Source organism: Gavia stellata, chromosome 2 (genome assembly GCF_030936135.1).
Source record: "Gavia stellata isolate bGavSte3 chromosome 2, bGavSte3.hap2, whole genome shotgun sequence".
Lineage (NCBI taxonomy): Eukaryota > Metazoa > Chordata > Aves > Gaviiformes > Gaviidae > Gavia > Gavia stellata.
In genome coordinates, this window is record NC_082595.1 from 42,290,339 (window position 1) to 42,301,901 (window position 11,563).

General features: G+C 41.8%; 1 protein-coding gene across 1 annotated transcript in view; it reads right to left on the reverse strand.

Annotated features, from left to right (window-relative positions):
- The window catches only part of LOC104264024 (nesprin-1-like), a 231,113-nt gene extending 220,828 nt beyond the window's left edge, over window positions 1-10,285 (reverse strand). Inside the window, exon 1 of the mRNA XM_059828180.1 lies at window positions 10,270-10,285. The gene's annotated coding sequence lies outside the window, so the exon portion shown is untranslated. The remainder of the gene's footprint in view (window positions 1-10,269) is intronic.
- Window positions 10,286-11,563: the final 1,278 nt, after the last annotated feature.

Here is an 11,563-nt window from a genome sequence, read left to right on the forward strand (position 1 = left end):
ACAATGACATTTAGGAACAGTCATGTCACAAAGAGGGAGGCACACTCAGTACAAGTAAATTCATGTGCTCTGTAGGAGGAATATGAATTAATTGGGAATTAATCTTAAAGGTTAATGAACCAGATCTTTCCCATATTAAATATTTATTTAAATAACTGTATTTAGAATTAATCACAAATGGGAACTGATGAGGAAATGCTTTGCTTAAACTTGTTGCTCTTACAGATTTACCTAATTTGCTGTAGTGTTCAGGAAATATTCTGAATTATTTAAAGAACTGAACATCAGTACATATGAAAAGTATTTCACTGATAAGCCTCAGAAAAAGAGACTTGTAATAGACCTGCAATCTCTAGACATTCCTCCTCTGACACAGTAAAATAAGTTTTGTAAAATCCAAATCTCAGATATGGAACCAACATATATTTGCTAAGCTTCACTCTTCTATTGCAACACTTTTCCTTGCATTTCATTTCTCATTTGCACGTTTGTTACAGGAATCTTTTCTTTGCACCCTGTACTTCTCTAATGAGTAAATCATACCATACAAACAACTGTATCTGCATCATAATGAAGGCAAACATTGGAAACTACCTTTGCTACACTAATTTTCAAATAATGTTTCAAAAACTGCTGAAAAAATGTGTGAAAACCTATCCACATGCACAAACAGGAACAAATCTGTGTAACTACTGAATTTGTCTCTGCAGGGACATACGTGTGAGAACGGGAAGGAGAATGTGAAATTCCAGAGTTACTCTGTAATAGCTGGCCCACCCCTCCGCCCCAATTTAATTCCTCAATACTTAAGCAAGGTTTTCATGTTCCTTGCTGTTAATGACTATTTTTATGACTAAAATCTGAGGGACTCATCCCTAAGTTTTACATGATTCATTTCATCACACAAATTAATTCGGTGTTCACTGTTTAGAGGTTTAGAGGTTACATGCGATACTAGTGAAAACATACAGGGACTGTTGGAGCAGAAAACTGCCAGATTTTCCTCATAATTCAGTCAAGATGGCTAAGGTTAGCTTAAATTTTTTCTGTGTCAGTGACTAAGATACTGGGAGCCTCTGTTTTCCCTTTTGAAAAAGACAAAAAGACACAGAATTACTTAGTTCATTGATGAAAATTGATGAGGTTCTTGTATGAAGACCAACTTACATTCTAAGAACAAACTACCATTGCTGACAGCATTGTGTGTGTGAGTTGTAAATCTTGATATACCCATTTCATTTTCTTCCTTTCTTTGCTATAAAACATACTGGTTTGCAATTTCAAAAGCCTTAATGTAAGTTTTAATGCCCAAGTTTAATTCAGCATTATGAAAAAATTGCATAAGTATAATTTAAAAATGTTCACCCATTCTTAGTTTTATTTTTCTTTGATATCCATCCTCTGCTTTTTTTTTTTTTTTTTTTTGTTTATAAGTGCATTAATGGAAATACAAAAGAAATAATAATTTCTTTCAGTATGTATTTGTTGTTCACTCTATTTGGTAAGTTTGCAACAATACTTTGGTGAGTAGGTTATCCCTACACCTGGGAAAAAAGTTGTTATTTATGGTCTGTGTTCCAAAGCTTTGAAACTGCTGTTTCCCAACAATTTTACCAAAGATGACAAAGGCAATAAGAGGCATATGCCTCTCTTGTTTTACAGAGGCATGTTTTTCATCTTCTTTACTCATCTCATCCACTATCTAAAAAATCAGCATAGGCAATGAAATGAAAAATGTTTAAGTACTTGCTGTTATGAATAGATCTAATGTCTCCTTTTTGACATATTTGGTGTACTATTGTTCTGTATTTAAAACTCAGACTTTGAAAAGATGCCTCAAAAGATACTCAGAAGCATACTCAAATTATTTCTGTCTTTGAAGGCTGAGACTGAGAGGGAGGTCCAGTTCTAGAATCTTAGAGAAATATGAATAAATAACATGCAATTAGAAAACTTCTTGTCCTGTTAACCATGCATATCTCATTTATCATTAGCAGAACTGCACAGATGCACAAAAATTAAATTGGATGGCCAGAAGATAGATCATATTAATTTGGTAGCTTTGGTCCCAATTTCTGCAAGTGGGTGGCAGAGGAAAGAGACCATTTCCAGTTGCTGAGTCTCATCAGATTCCTGAGTCAGAATCACAGAATGGATTCATCTGGGGTTAGGGAGACAGACAGCAGAGGAACAGATGCAGCCTAGTGCTAACAGCTGACCAAAAATGAAGCTGTGTTATACTACCTGTTAGTTATCACACTTGCAGCTCTTACCTCTGTGTTTGTCCCCTGTGGGACATTGCCCTGTGGGTGAGAGCACACCTTGCGCTAGGGCTCTTTTACCTCAACCTTTCTTTGAGGTGTCACATAATTAGCTGATGCCAAGTCCTTTACCTGTCTTCTGCTTGTGGAAGAATATACCTTTGAATTAGGAAAACATAATTTTGAAATGGTAGCATTCTATTGTAAGAGCAAGAGAGAATAAAAAAATCATACCTCCCTCCTACTCCCTTTCATAAAGTTCAATTCACCAGTACTCTCATTTCATTTAACGTTTTTGTTCATTCTTATTTATTTGTATCCATATTTTCAAATCCATTCTTAACTTTAGAGTTAAAAAGCCAGATATGGGGTTTTTTTAATCTACTTGATGGACTTAACTTAGTTACTGAATTAGCTTCTGTTTCAATTAGAGCGTGACTTTTTAAAAGAAAAGCATACACTAAGATTTTAAAGATCAGCAGCAAAGAATCTTTCACTCATATCAACCCCTGACAAACTATCACATCCTGCTTTACATTCTCAAATTATTAATTGTTCTCAGTTCTACCTAATACAATCAAATTAGTTCTGCATTTCCATTTCTTTCAGATCACTACCCTTTGCAATGTCAGAAACTGCTTTTTTTTTTAATCCTCCTTTGCTCTACTCAGCCAACACAGTATAAGGATAAAAACACTACCTTTATTAGAGTTTCCTTTCGTTTGCCATCAGTAAACCCATCTTTCAAATTGCTACAGGGAAACCCCATCAATCTTTGCTTAGAAAACATTAATTCCTCCTAGGTTTGAGGTTTCATGTAGTTTACTCACCAGCACTTTTCAAAAACATTCAAAGTCATTCATGATAGAACATTTCTCTAGATAGCCATGGTGTTAAAGTTATGGATACTTTAGTTATAGTTTTTAAGTTTTTTCTTATTTTCTCCTATTACTTTTTCCATTACTAATTTTACTAGATTAGTAAAAATGGCAACTATTAAACTTTCCTCCAAAAATGAAAGGAAAGAAACCCAAAGTTTTATAAGAGTAGCCAAGAAATAGAGAGCCAATTTGAAGTGAAGTTACTGTTAATTTTGAAGCCTGAATATATAGAGTCAAATTCAGCACAGTAACTCTGGATTGCATTTTGGATTACAGTGTGAACTGCAATCTGGCAACTGGCATAAACACACACACACATGAAGTAAGGGAGCAGAAAAAGGCTACACGTTTGAAAAAAGTACCTCTGTAAATTCACCTATAATTATGTGGCTAACACTTATATGTCCTCGTGGTGGGTTGCGCTGCTCTCTCGCTCCCCCTCCTCAACAGGACAGGGGAAGAAAACAAGATGAAGAAGCTTGTGGGTCGAGATAAAGACAGGGAGATCACTTACCAGTTACCGTCACAGGCAAAACAGGCTCTACTTGGGGAAAATTAATTTATTTCCGATTAAAATAGATTTGGATGGTGAGAAACAAAGATAAAACTGAAAACACCTTCTCCCCACTTACCCCTTTTTTCCCCAGTCTCAACTTCACTCCTTCACTCCCAGCTCCTCTATCCCCCAGAGGCGCAGGAGGATAGGGAATGGGGGTTGTGGTCAGTCCACAACAGCTTCTCTCTGCTGCTCCTTCCTCCTCACACTTTTCCCCCGTTCCTGCGTCGGATCCTCTCAGGAGGCCGCAGTTCCTGTCAGGAGGCTGCTCCAGCGTGAGCTCTCCAGGGGCCTCGGGGAAGTCTCTGCTTGGGCACCTGGGGCACCTCCTCTCCTCCTTCTGCTCTCACCTTGGTGTCTGCAGGGCTGTTTCTCACACTTTTTCTCTCACTTCTCAGTGCCTGAGCAGCATTTTGCCCTTTCTTAAATACGCTTTCCCAGAGGCACCGCCAGCTTGGCTGAGGGGCTCAGCTGTGTCCTGCAGTGGATCCACTGGAGCCAGCTGAAACCGTCTGTGTCCGGCACCGGGCAGCCCCGGCCTCCCCTCACAGAGGCCGGCCTGCAGCCCCCGGCCACCAGCACCTGGGCACCTGCACCCTGTCCGGTCCTACATCTCATTCCGTGTTATTTAACCCCAGTGTAACGTCACTGGCTTTATCAGACACAGGCCCAAATACAGAAGCATGTATTGCTGTTTCTCTGCTACCAGTGTGAGGCCAGCGCTCCAGGTGTTCCTCGCTAGGTACCGTTTTGGCAAGTGCTCCACATTTTCTTGGGTTCAAAGATGAGAGCACAATGCAGACAATGCTGCCTAAAAGTGGGTCTCCTTCCAGGATTTTTCCTTACCACATTTCAAAGCCCTCCAGACAATGGAGATGTTACAGCTTTCCACTTTCTTTTGATGTAATAAAAACCGCAACAATCTTTTACAAGAATCAAGTAACCTAAATATCGAATTTATGGGTTACAATTTGGAACACGAGTGCAAGGGGAGTCCTGAGCATTTCACAGACCCATCAGTATTTCCTACAGCTGTGATGAACTCGGAAAACATATTTCCACACTTTCCAAAAACATGACTAACAAAGATTTAAAAGCTTAAGCTTTCAAAACTTAAAAATTTGAATGGCATGGGTCACTCCTTTTCTGTGAGTCTTATCTCGATAATCTATAAACAGTGCTTCTCCTGTGGCAACATAACAGCATAAATGGGAAGCAGAGCCAGCTAATCTATACATCTGACTCAGACAGTGAGGCAAACTTGCTGACAGCCATCAATAAAAGTATCATAGAAACAACTTTCCTGTTAAAGGCTGCATTAACACAGACCAATTGCTACAGGGTAGCTCAGGTAGCTACAAGTGAGGGCTATGGCTGGTTAACTGCTTGGTTTGAATGTGAGTATTTGATCAGCCTTTACAATATCAGACCTATTAAAGAAATATATGCCTAGATCACACAAGTCAAAAGGTCTACCTGAGCCCTCACGACCCAAAGGGTCTAGTACAGTAAAGGCAGAGTTCACAACTCTTGAACCAGAGCAAAATATCATAACTGAGCTACCACTACGACTTTGCCTCTTCCTAAGGATTAGTCAGCTATTACTAGCAAATTAACTAGCAAATTACTAGTTATCACTAGCAAATTAACTAGCAAACACACACATATATATACTTATATATAAGTATAAGCAGAGCCCTATCTGCTCCCCATATAACAACGAGTGCAACTAAGAAAAGGTGAAGGGTGATAGTAGGAGGCGACTCTCTTCTGAGAGGTACGAAGGCACCCATTTGCCGACCTGACCCACTCTCTAGAGAGGTGTGCTTCTCACCAAGGGCTCGTATCATGGATGTCACTGAGGCACTGCCAAGCCTCATACAGTCCACTGACTATTATCTGTTGCTGCTGTTTCACGTGGGCACCAGTGACACAGCCAGGAGCAGTCTGAGGAGTATCAAGAAGGATTACAGAGCCCTGGGAGAGGCAATAAAGGACCCTGGAGTGCAGGTAGTTTTTTCATCAGTCCTCCTGGCCAAAAGGAAGGGGTTTGAAAGGGCCAGTCAAATCTGGCGAGTCAACAAATGGTTACAGGACTGGTGCCACAGCCAGGGGTTCGGCTACTTAGACCATGGGACTCACCTTGAGAAACCTGGTCTACTAGGGGCTGATAGGGTCTGTCTGTCAGAGCAGGGGAAGACCATCTTCGGTCATAGGCTTGCCAAGCTGGTGAAGAGGGCTTTAAGCTAAAGTTGCCAGGGGAGGGGAACCTCCATCGATCCCACTTCTACCAGTTTGATGCCAGTGCTAGCAATAGATGCCCAGAGCCTGGAGAAGGCTCTGTCAGCAGGACAGCACCTGAAGAGCAGCACAAAGGGATTCCAGCCACTCCAGCCAGTAAGCCAGTTTCCTCAGGGTCCCAACTTAAATGCCTCTATGCAATCGCAGGTAGCATGGGGAATAAACAAGAGGAGTTAGAGACGTGCGCATGCCTGCAGGGCTATGATTTTCTTGGCATCATGGAGGTGTGGTGGGATGCTCCTATGACTGGACTGCTGCAATGGAAGGATACAGGCTCTTTAGGAAGGACAGGCAGGGGAGATGAGAAGGGGGTGTCACGCGCTATGTCAATGATCAGCTGGAGTGCATGGAGCTCTGCCTGGGGATGGATGAGGAGCCGACAGAGAGTTTATGGGTCAGGATTAAAGGGAGGGCAGGGACAGGTGACATTATAGTGGAGGTCTGCTACAGGCCATCTGACCAGGAAGACTGAACGGACAAGGCCCTCTACAGACAGATAGGAACAGCCTCACGGTCACAAGTCCTGGTCCTCATGGGGGACTTCAACCACCCTGATATCTGTTGAAAGGACAACACAGCAGGGCATAAGCAATCCTTGAGGTTCCTGCAATGCATTGATGATAACTTCCTTCTCCAAGTGATGGAGGAGCCAACGAGGAAAGGTGCTGTGCTGGACCTTGTTCTCACCAACAAGGAAGGGCCAGTGGGGAATGTGAAGCTCAAGGGCAACCTTGGCTGCAGTGACCATGAAATGGTGGAATTCAAGATCCTTAGGACAGCGAGGGGGGCTTACAGCAAGCTCACTACCTTGGACTTCAGGAGAGTAGACTTTGGCCTCTTCAGGGATCTGCTTGGTAAAGTACCATGTGATAAAGTCCTGGAGGGAAGAGGGGCTCAAGAAAGCCAGTTAATATTCAAGGATCACCTCCTCCAAGCTCAGGAGCAATGTGTCCCAACAATAAGGAAATCAGGCAAAAATGCCATGATGATCAAGGAGCTTCTGGACAAACTGAAACACAAAAAAGTAGCCTACAGAGGGTGGAAGCAAGGACAGCTAGCCTGGGAGGAATACAGAGAAATTGTCTGTGCAGCCAGGAATCAGGTAAGAAAAGCTAAAGCCCTGATAGAATTGAATCTGACCAAGGACATCAAGGGCAAGAAAAAAAGCTTCTATAGGTACATTGGTGATAAAAGGAAGACTTACGGAAAATGTGTTCCCTCTCTGGAAGGAAACAGGAGATCTGGTTACCCGGGATATGGAGAAGGCTGAGGTAGTCAACGACTTTTTGCCTCAGTCTTCACCAGCAAGTGCTCAAGCCATACTGCCTAAGTCACGGAAGACAAAGGCAGGGACGGGGAGAATGAAGAACTGCCCACTGTAGAAAAAGATCGGGTTCAAGACCATCTAAGGAACACAAAGGTGCACAAGTCCATGGGACCTGATGAGATGCATCTGCGGGTCCTGAGGGAATTGGTGGATGAAGTTGTTAAGCCACCACCCATCATATTTGAGAAGTCATGGCAGTCCGGTGAAGTTCCCACTGACTGGAAAAGGGGAAACTTATTCCCCATTTTTAAAAAGGGAAAAAAGGAAGACCCGTGGAACTACAGGCCAGTCAGTCTCACTTCTGTGCCCAGCAAGATCATGGAGGAGATCCTCCTGGAAACTATGTTAAGGATCATAAAAAATAAGAAGGTGATTGGTGACAGCCAACATGGCTTCACTAAGGGCAAATCGTGTCTGACAAATTTGGTGGCCTTCTACGATGGGGTTACAGCGTTGGTGGATATGGGAACAGCAACTGACATCATCTACCTGGACTTGTGCAAAACATTTGACACTGTCCCACATGACATCCTTGTCTCTAAATTGGAGAGACATGGACTTGACGGATGGACCACTCAGTGGATAAGGAATTGGCTGGATGGTCACACTCAAACGGTTGTGATCAGTGGCTCGATATCCAAGGGGTGACCAGTGATGAGTGGCGTTCCTCGGGGATCGGTATTGGGACTGGCGCTGTTTAACATCTTTGTCAGCTACATGGACAGTGGGATTGAGCGCATCCTCAGCAAGTTTGCCAACGACACCAAGATGTGTGGTGCAGTCGACACGCTGGAGGGAAGGGATGCCATCCAGAGGGACCTTGACAAGCTCGAGAGGCAGGCCCGTGTGAGCCTCATGAAGTTCAACAAGGCCAAGTGCAAGGTCTTGCATGTGGGTCAGGGCAATCCCAAGCACAAATACAGGCTGGGCAGAGAATGGATTGAGAGCAGCCCTGAGGAGAAGGGCTTGGGGATGTTGGTTGACGAGAAGCTCAACATGAGCCGGCAGTGCATGCTTGCAGTCCAGAAAGCCAACCATGTCCTGGGCTGCATCCAAAGAAGTGTCATCAGCAGGTCGAGGGAGGTGATTCTCCCCCTCTACTCCGCTCTCATGCGTCACCACCTGGAGTACTGTGTCCATCTCTGGGGCCCCCAACATAAGAAGGACATGGACCTGTTGGAGTGAGTCCAGAGGAGGGCCATGAAGATGATCAGAGGGCTGGGGCACCTCTCCTATGAGGACAGGCTGAGAGAGTTGGGGTTGTTTAGCCTGGAGAAGAGAAGGCTCCGAGGACACCTTATAGCAGCCTTCCAGTACCTGAAGGGGGTCTACAAGAAAGCTGGAGAGGGACTTTTTACCAGGGCATGTAGTGATAGCACAAGGGGTAATGGCTTTAAGCTGAAAGAGGGTAGATTTATATTAGATATTAGGAAGAAATTCTTCACTATGAGGGTTGTGAGGCACTGGAACAGGTTGCCCAGAGAAGTTGTGGATGCCCCCTCCCTGGAAGTGTCCAAGGCCATGTTGGATGGTGCTTTGAGCAACCTGGTCTAGTGGAAAGGTGTCCCTGCCCTTGGCAGGGGGGTTGGAACTAGATGACCTTTAAGGTCCCTTCCAACGTAAACCATTTCATGATTCTATGATTAACAATATATACATATATATGATTGTCAATTATTATCAGATGTTATCGACCAATTATTAATGATGCAATACAATTAGGAAATAGAAAAACATGAAATAAGACTTCTTTTTCTCCTCTAAGACATATTCATGGTCTGCTTTCCTAACACTTATGCAAATACTGAATTTCTTTCGATCTTGGTTGAAGTAAATGGAACATATGTAGAGTGCTTAAGTTCTCTGATGCTTGGGAACCTTTTCCAAATATTCCAAAGAGAATGGGGGGAGAGACCTCATTCCCGGTGATGGTCCACTGTCAATAAGTCCTGAAGAAAGCCTTGCTTTTGCAGTTGAATTTTACAATGTCAGTGCAGTTATTTTCACTGTAAATTCCTCAATTACATTCCTCAGTAATGTAAATAAATGCTGTTGTTCTACCATACAGTCTCATTAGTCCAAATCACATGATATAGCATTATATGGGCTTCCTGCTTTGCTCTGTTCATTTTTGAGAGCATTATTAGCCAATTCCTTACACAGAAAGTAAAGCAGTGCTCTTGCAGCTATTCCTTGCCCAATTTAAGTCCATTAATCTTCATGATTTTAAAATATGCATTTCAAAGAGCACCTCTAGTGTTTAAATATTTTAATTTACTGGACTAATTGATAACTATGGTTAGAGCTATGCTGTGTGAAAACTCCGGGAAATGCCAAATTAAATCTCACTGCTTATGTTGTCAGTTAAAGTTGGTACCAGTTGTAACTCAATACTTTTTAAACTGTGTAAATTATTGTCTTATTATTATTCTGCTAAAACCAAAAAAGGAGTTTTAGGTTGCGATAAGAAGAAGCAACAATAGTTTCATGACAAACCCCAAGATACATCAGATAATTATTTTGGCACTGGATTCACAAAGCACTATTTATATTTGTAAACAGTTCAGGATGCCTCTCTCAAACTACACAACTGACTCAAGTTTTATTCAAATTCACTGTATGTAATAAGGCTAATATTTCTGTTTCATAGAAAGCAGTTTCAAATCTTTCCTCTGGCTGAAATAGCAGCTACTGTGCTACCTTTCAGTTTTGGCCAAAGGAGCTGGGCAGTTGCCTGTAGACGCCACTCACAACACTGCAGCTCACTGCCATCATGCTGAAATGGATTCATCCTCCATGGTGTATAGATAATGGGGATCCCTTTTTAACTTCATGCCATTCTGCTCAGCCAAATCTTACATATTCTATACTCCCAGGCCTCTGCAGGCATAGATAAAAGCGTTTGATTTAAAAAAAAGTAATAATTTCAAAGCCATATATTACCTTAGCCAGGTGAGTATTGATCCATTTTGTGAAAGTCCTTTTCTGCACTGACTCTTGCTCATCTGAGGAAAAAAGGAAATCAGTTTGATTAGACATTGCTGAATCCTTTTGGATTTGCATGATGGAAGAATAATACTCTCTATTGAAAACAAATGCATTCTGCATTTGCCAGAAATGCCACTATGTTCTGGAGACAGTTAATTCTGCCTGTAACTACCCATAAGAAATACTTCATATTCTTATACTAATGCTCTCACACTTGACTGTTTGTAGAGTTTCACAGCAAAGTTCAAGTCTTAACAAGTGAACAAACTCTAAGACACCATTTCAAATCTGAATGAGATAAATTTGACATCGAAGTCCATATTATATTAAGCCAAGGTCTGAGCACCTGGAACTTCTCTATGTTTTAACTAGAATCCATGTCTCTGACAGTCAAGTTGCTTTTATTTAGAAAATCAACCAGAGACTTAGAAAAAATACTCTTAGCACATACATTTGAAGATGTTTATAATATTGAATTAAAGATTTGAAATTGCATTATCAAGCTTATTTTTCCTCTGGGAGATCCAGACAGGGAGGAGCCATTAGCTAGTTCAGGCAGTTCCTATACTGCTACTTACTACCTCCCTTAGTCCTGTCTTGAAGCACTAGTCTGATTTATAGTGAATTTCACTGATTCTCAGATAGTCCCTCAGGGACTGTTGCCAGCTGCATAGACAAAAATAGCTCCTGAATGAGGTCCTCCAACTTCAGCAGCCAGGGTCATGGCTGCGGAGGGAAGAGAATCACAGTGCCATAACCAATCCACAAAGACCTGTCCCTTGCTTGTGGGGAATCAGGTTTGAGACATAGAATAATTTCATACCAGTGACATTCAAGTATTTATGTTGGGGATTTTTCTTTCAAAAATAAAAGGAAATACCTGTTTCACTGAAAAATAAATCATATTATTGCCATCATCAGTTCTGAATGAGCACCTTCATTCCCCTACAGAAAATCCAAATAAATGAAATTGCTGTTAAATATGTACTTTTTATAAGAACACATGCATGTCCCAAAACCTACAGATGGAAAATCTAATTTTAGATACTGCCTTTGCTACTGACTTGTGCAGCACTGAATACTAATTTGATCTCTTTCACATCTGTAAAATTAAAAGGGACTATTATTTAATCTCCTTTAAAGCTCTGGAATAGATAACTAATAAGTTTGATGTACTACTACTACTAAGCTCCCTGATTTACACTCACATAATGTTGCTCCACAGTGAGGGTACATAAAGATACAAATC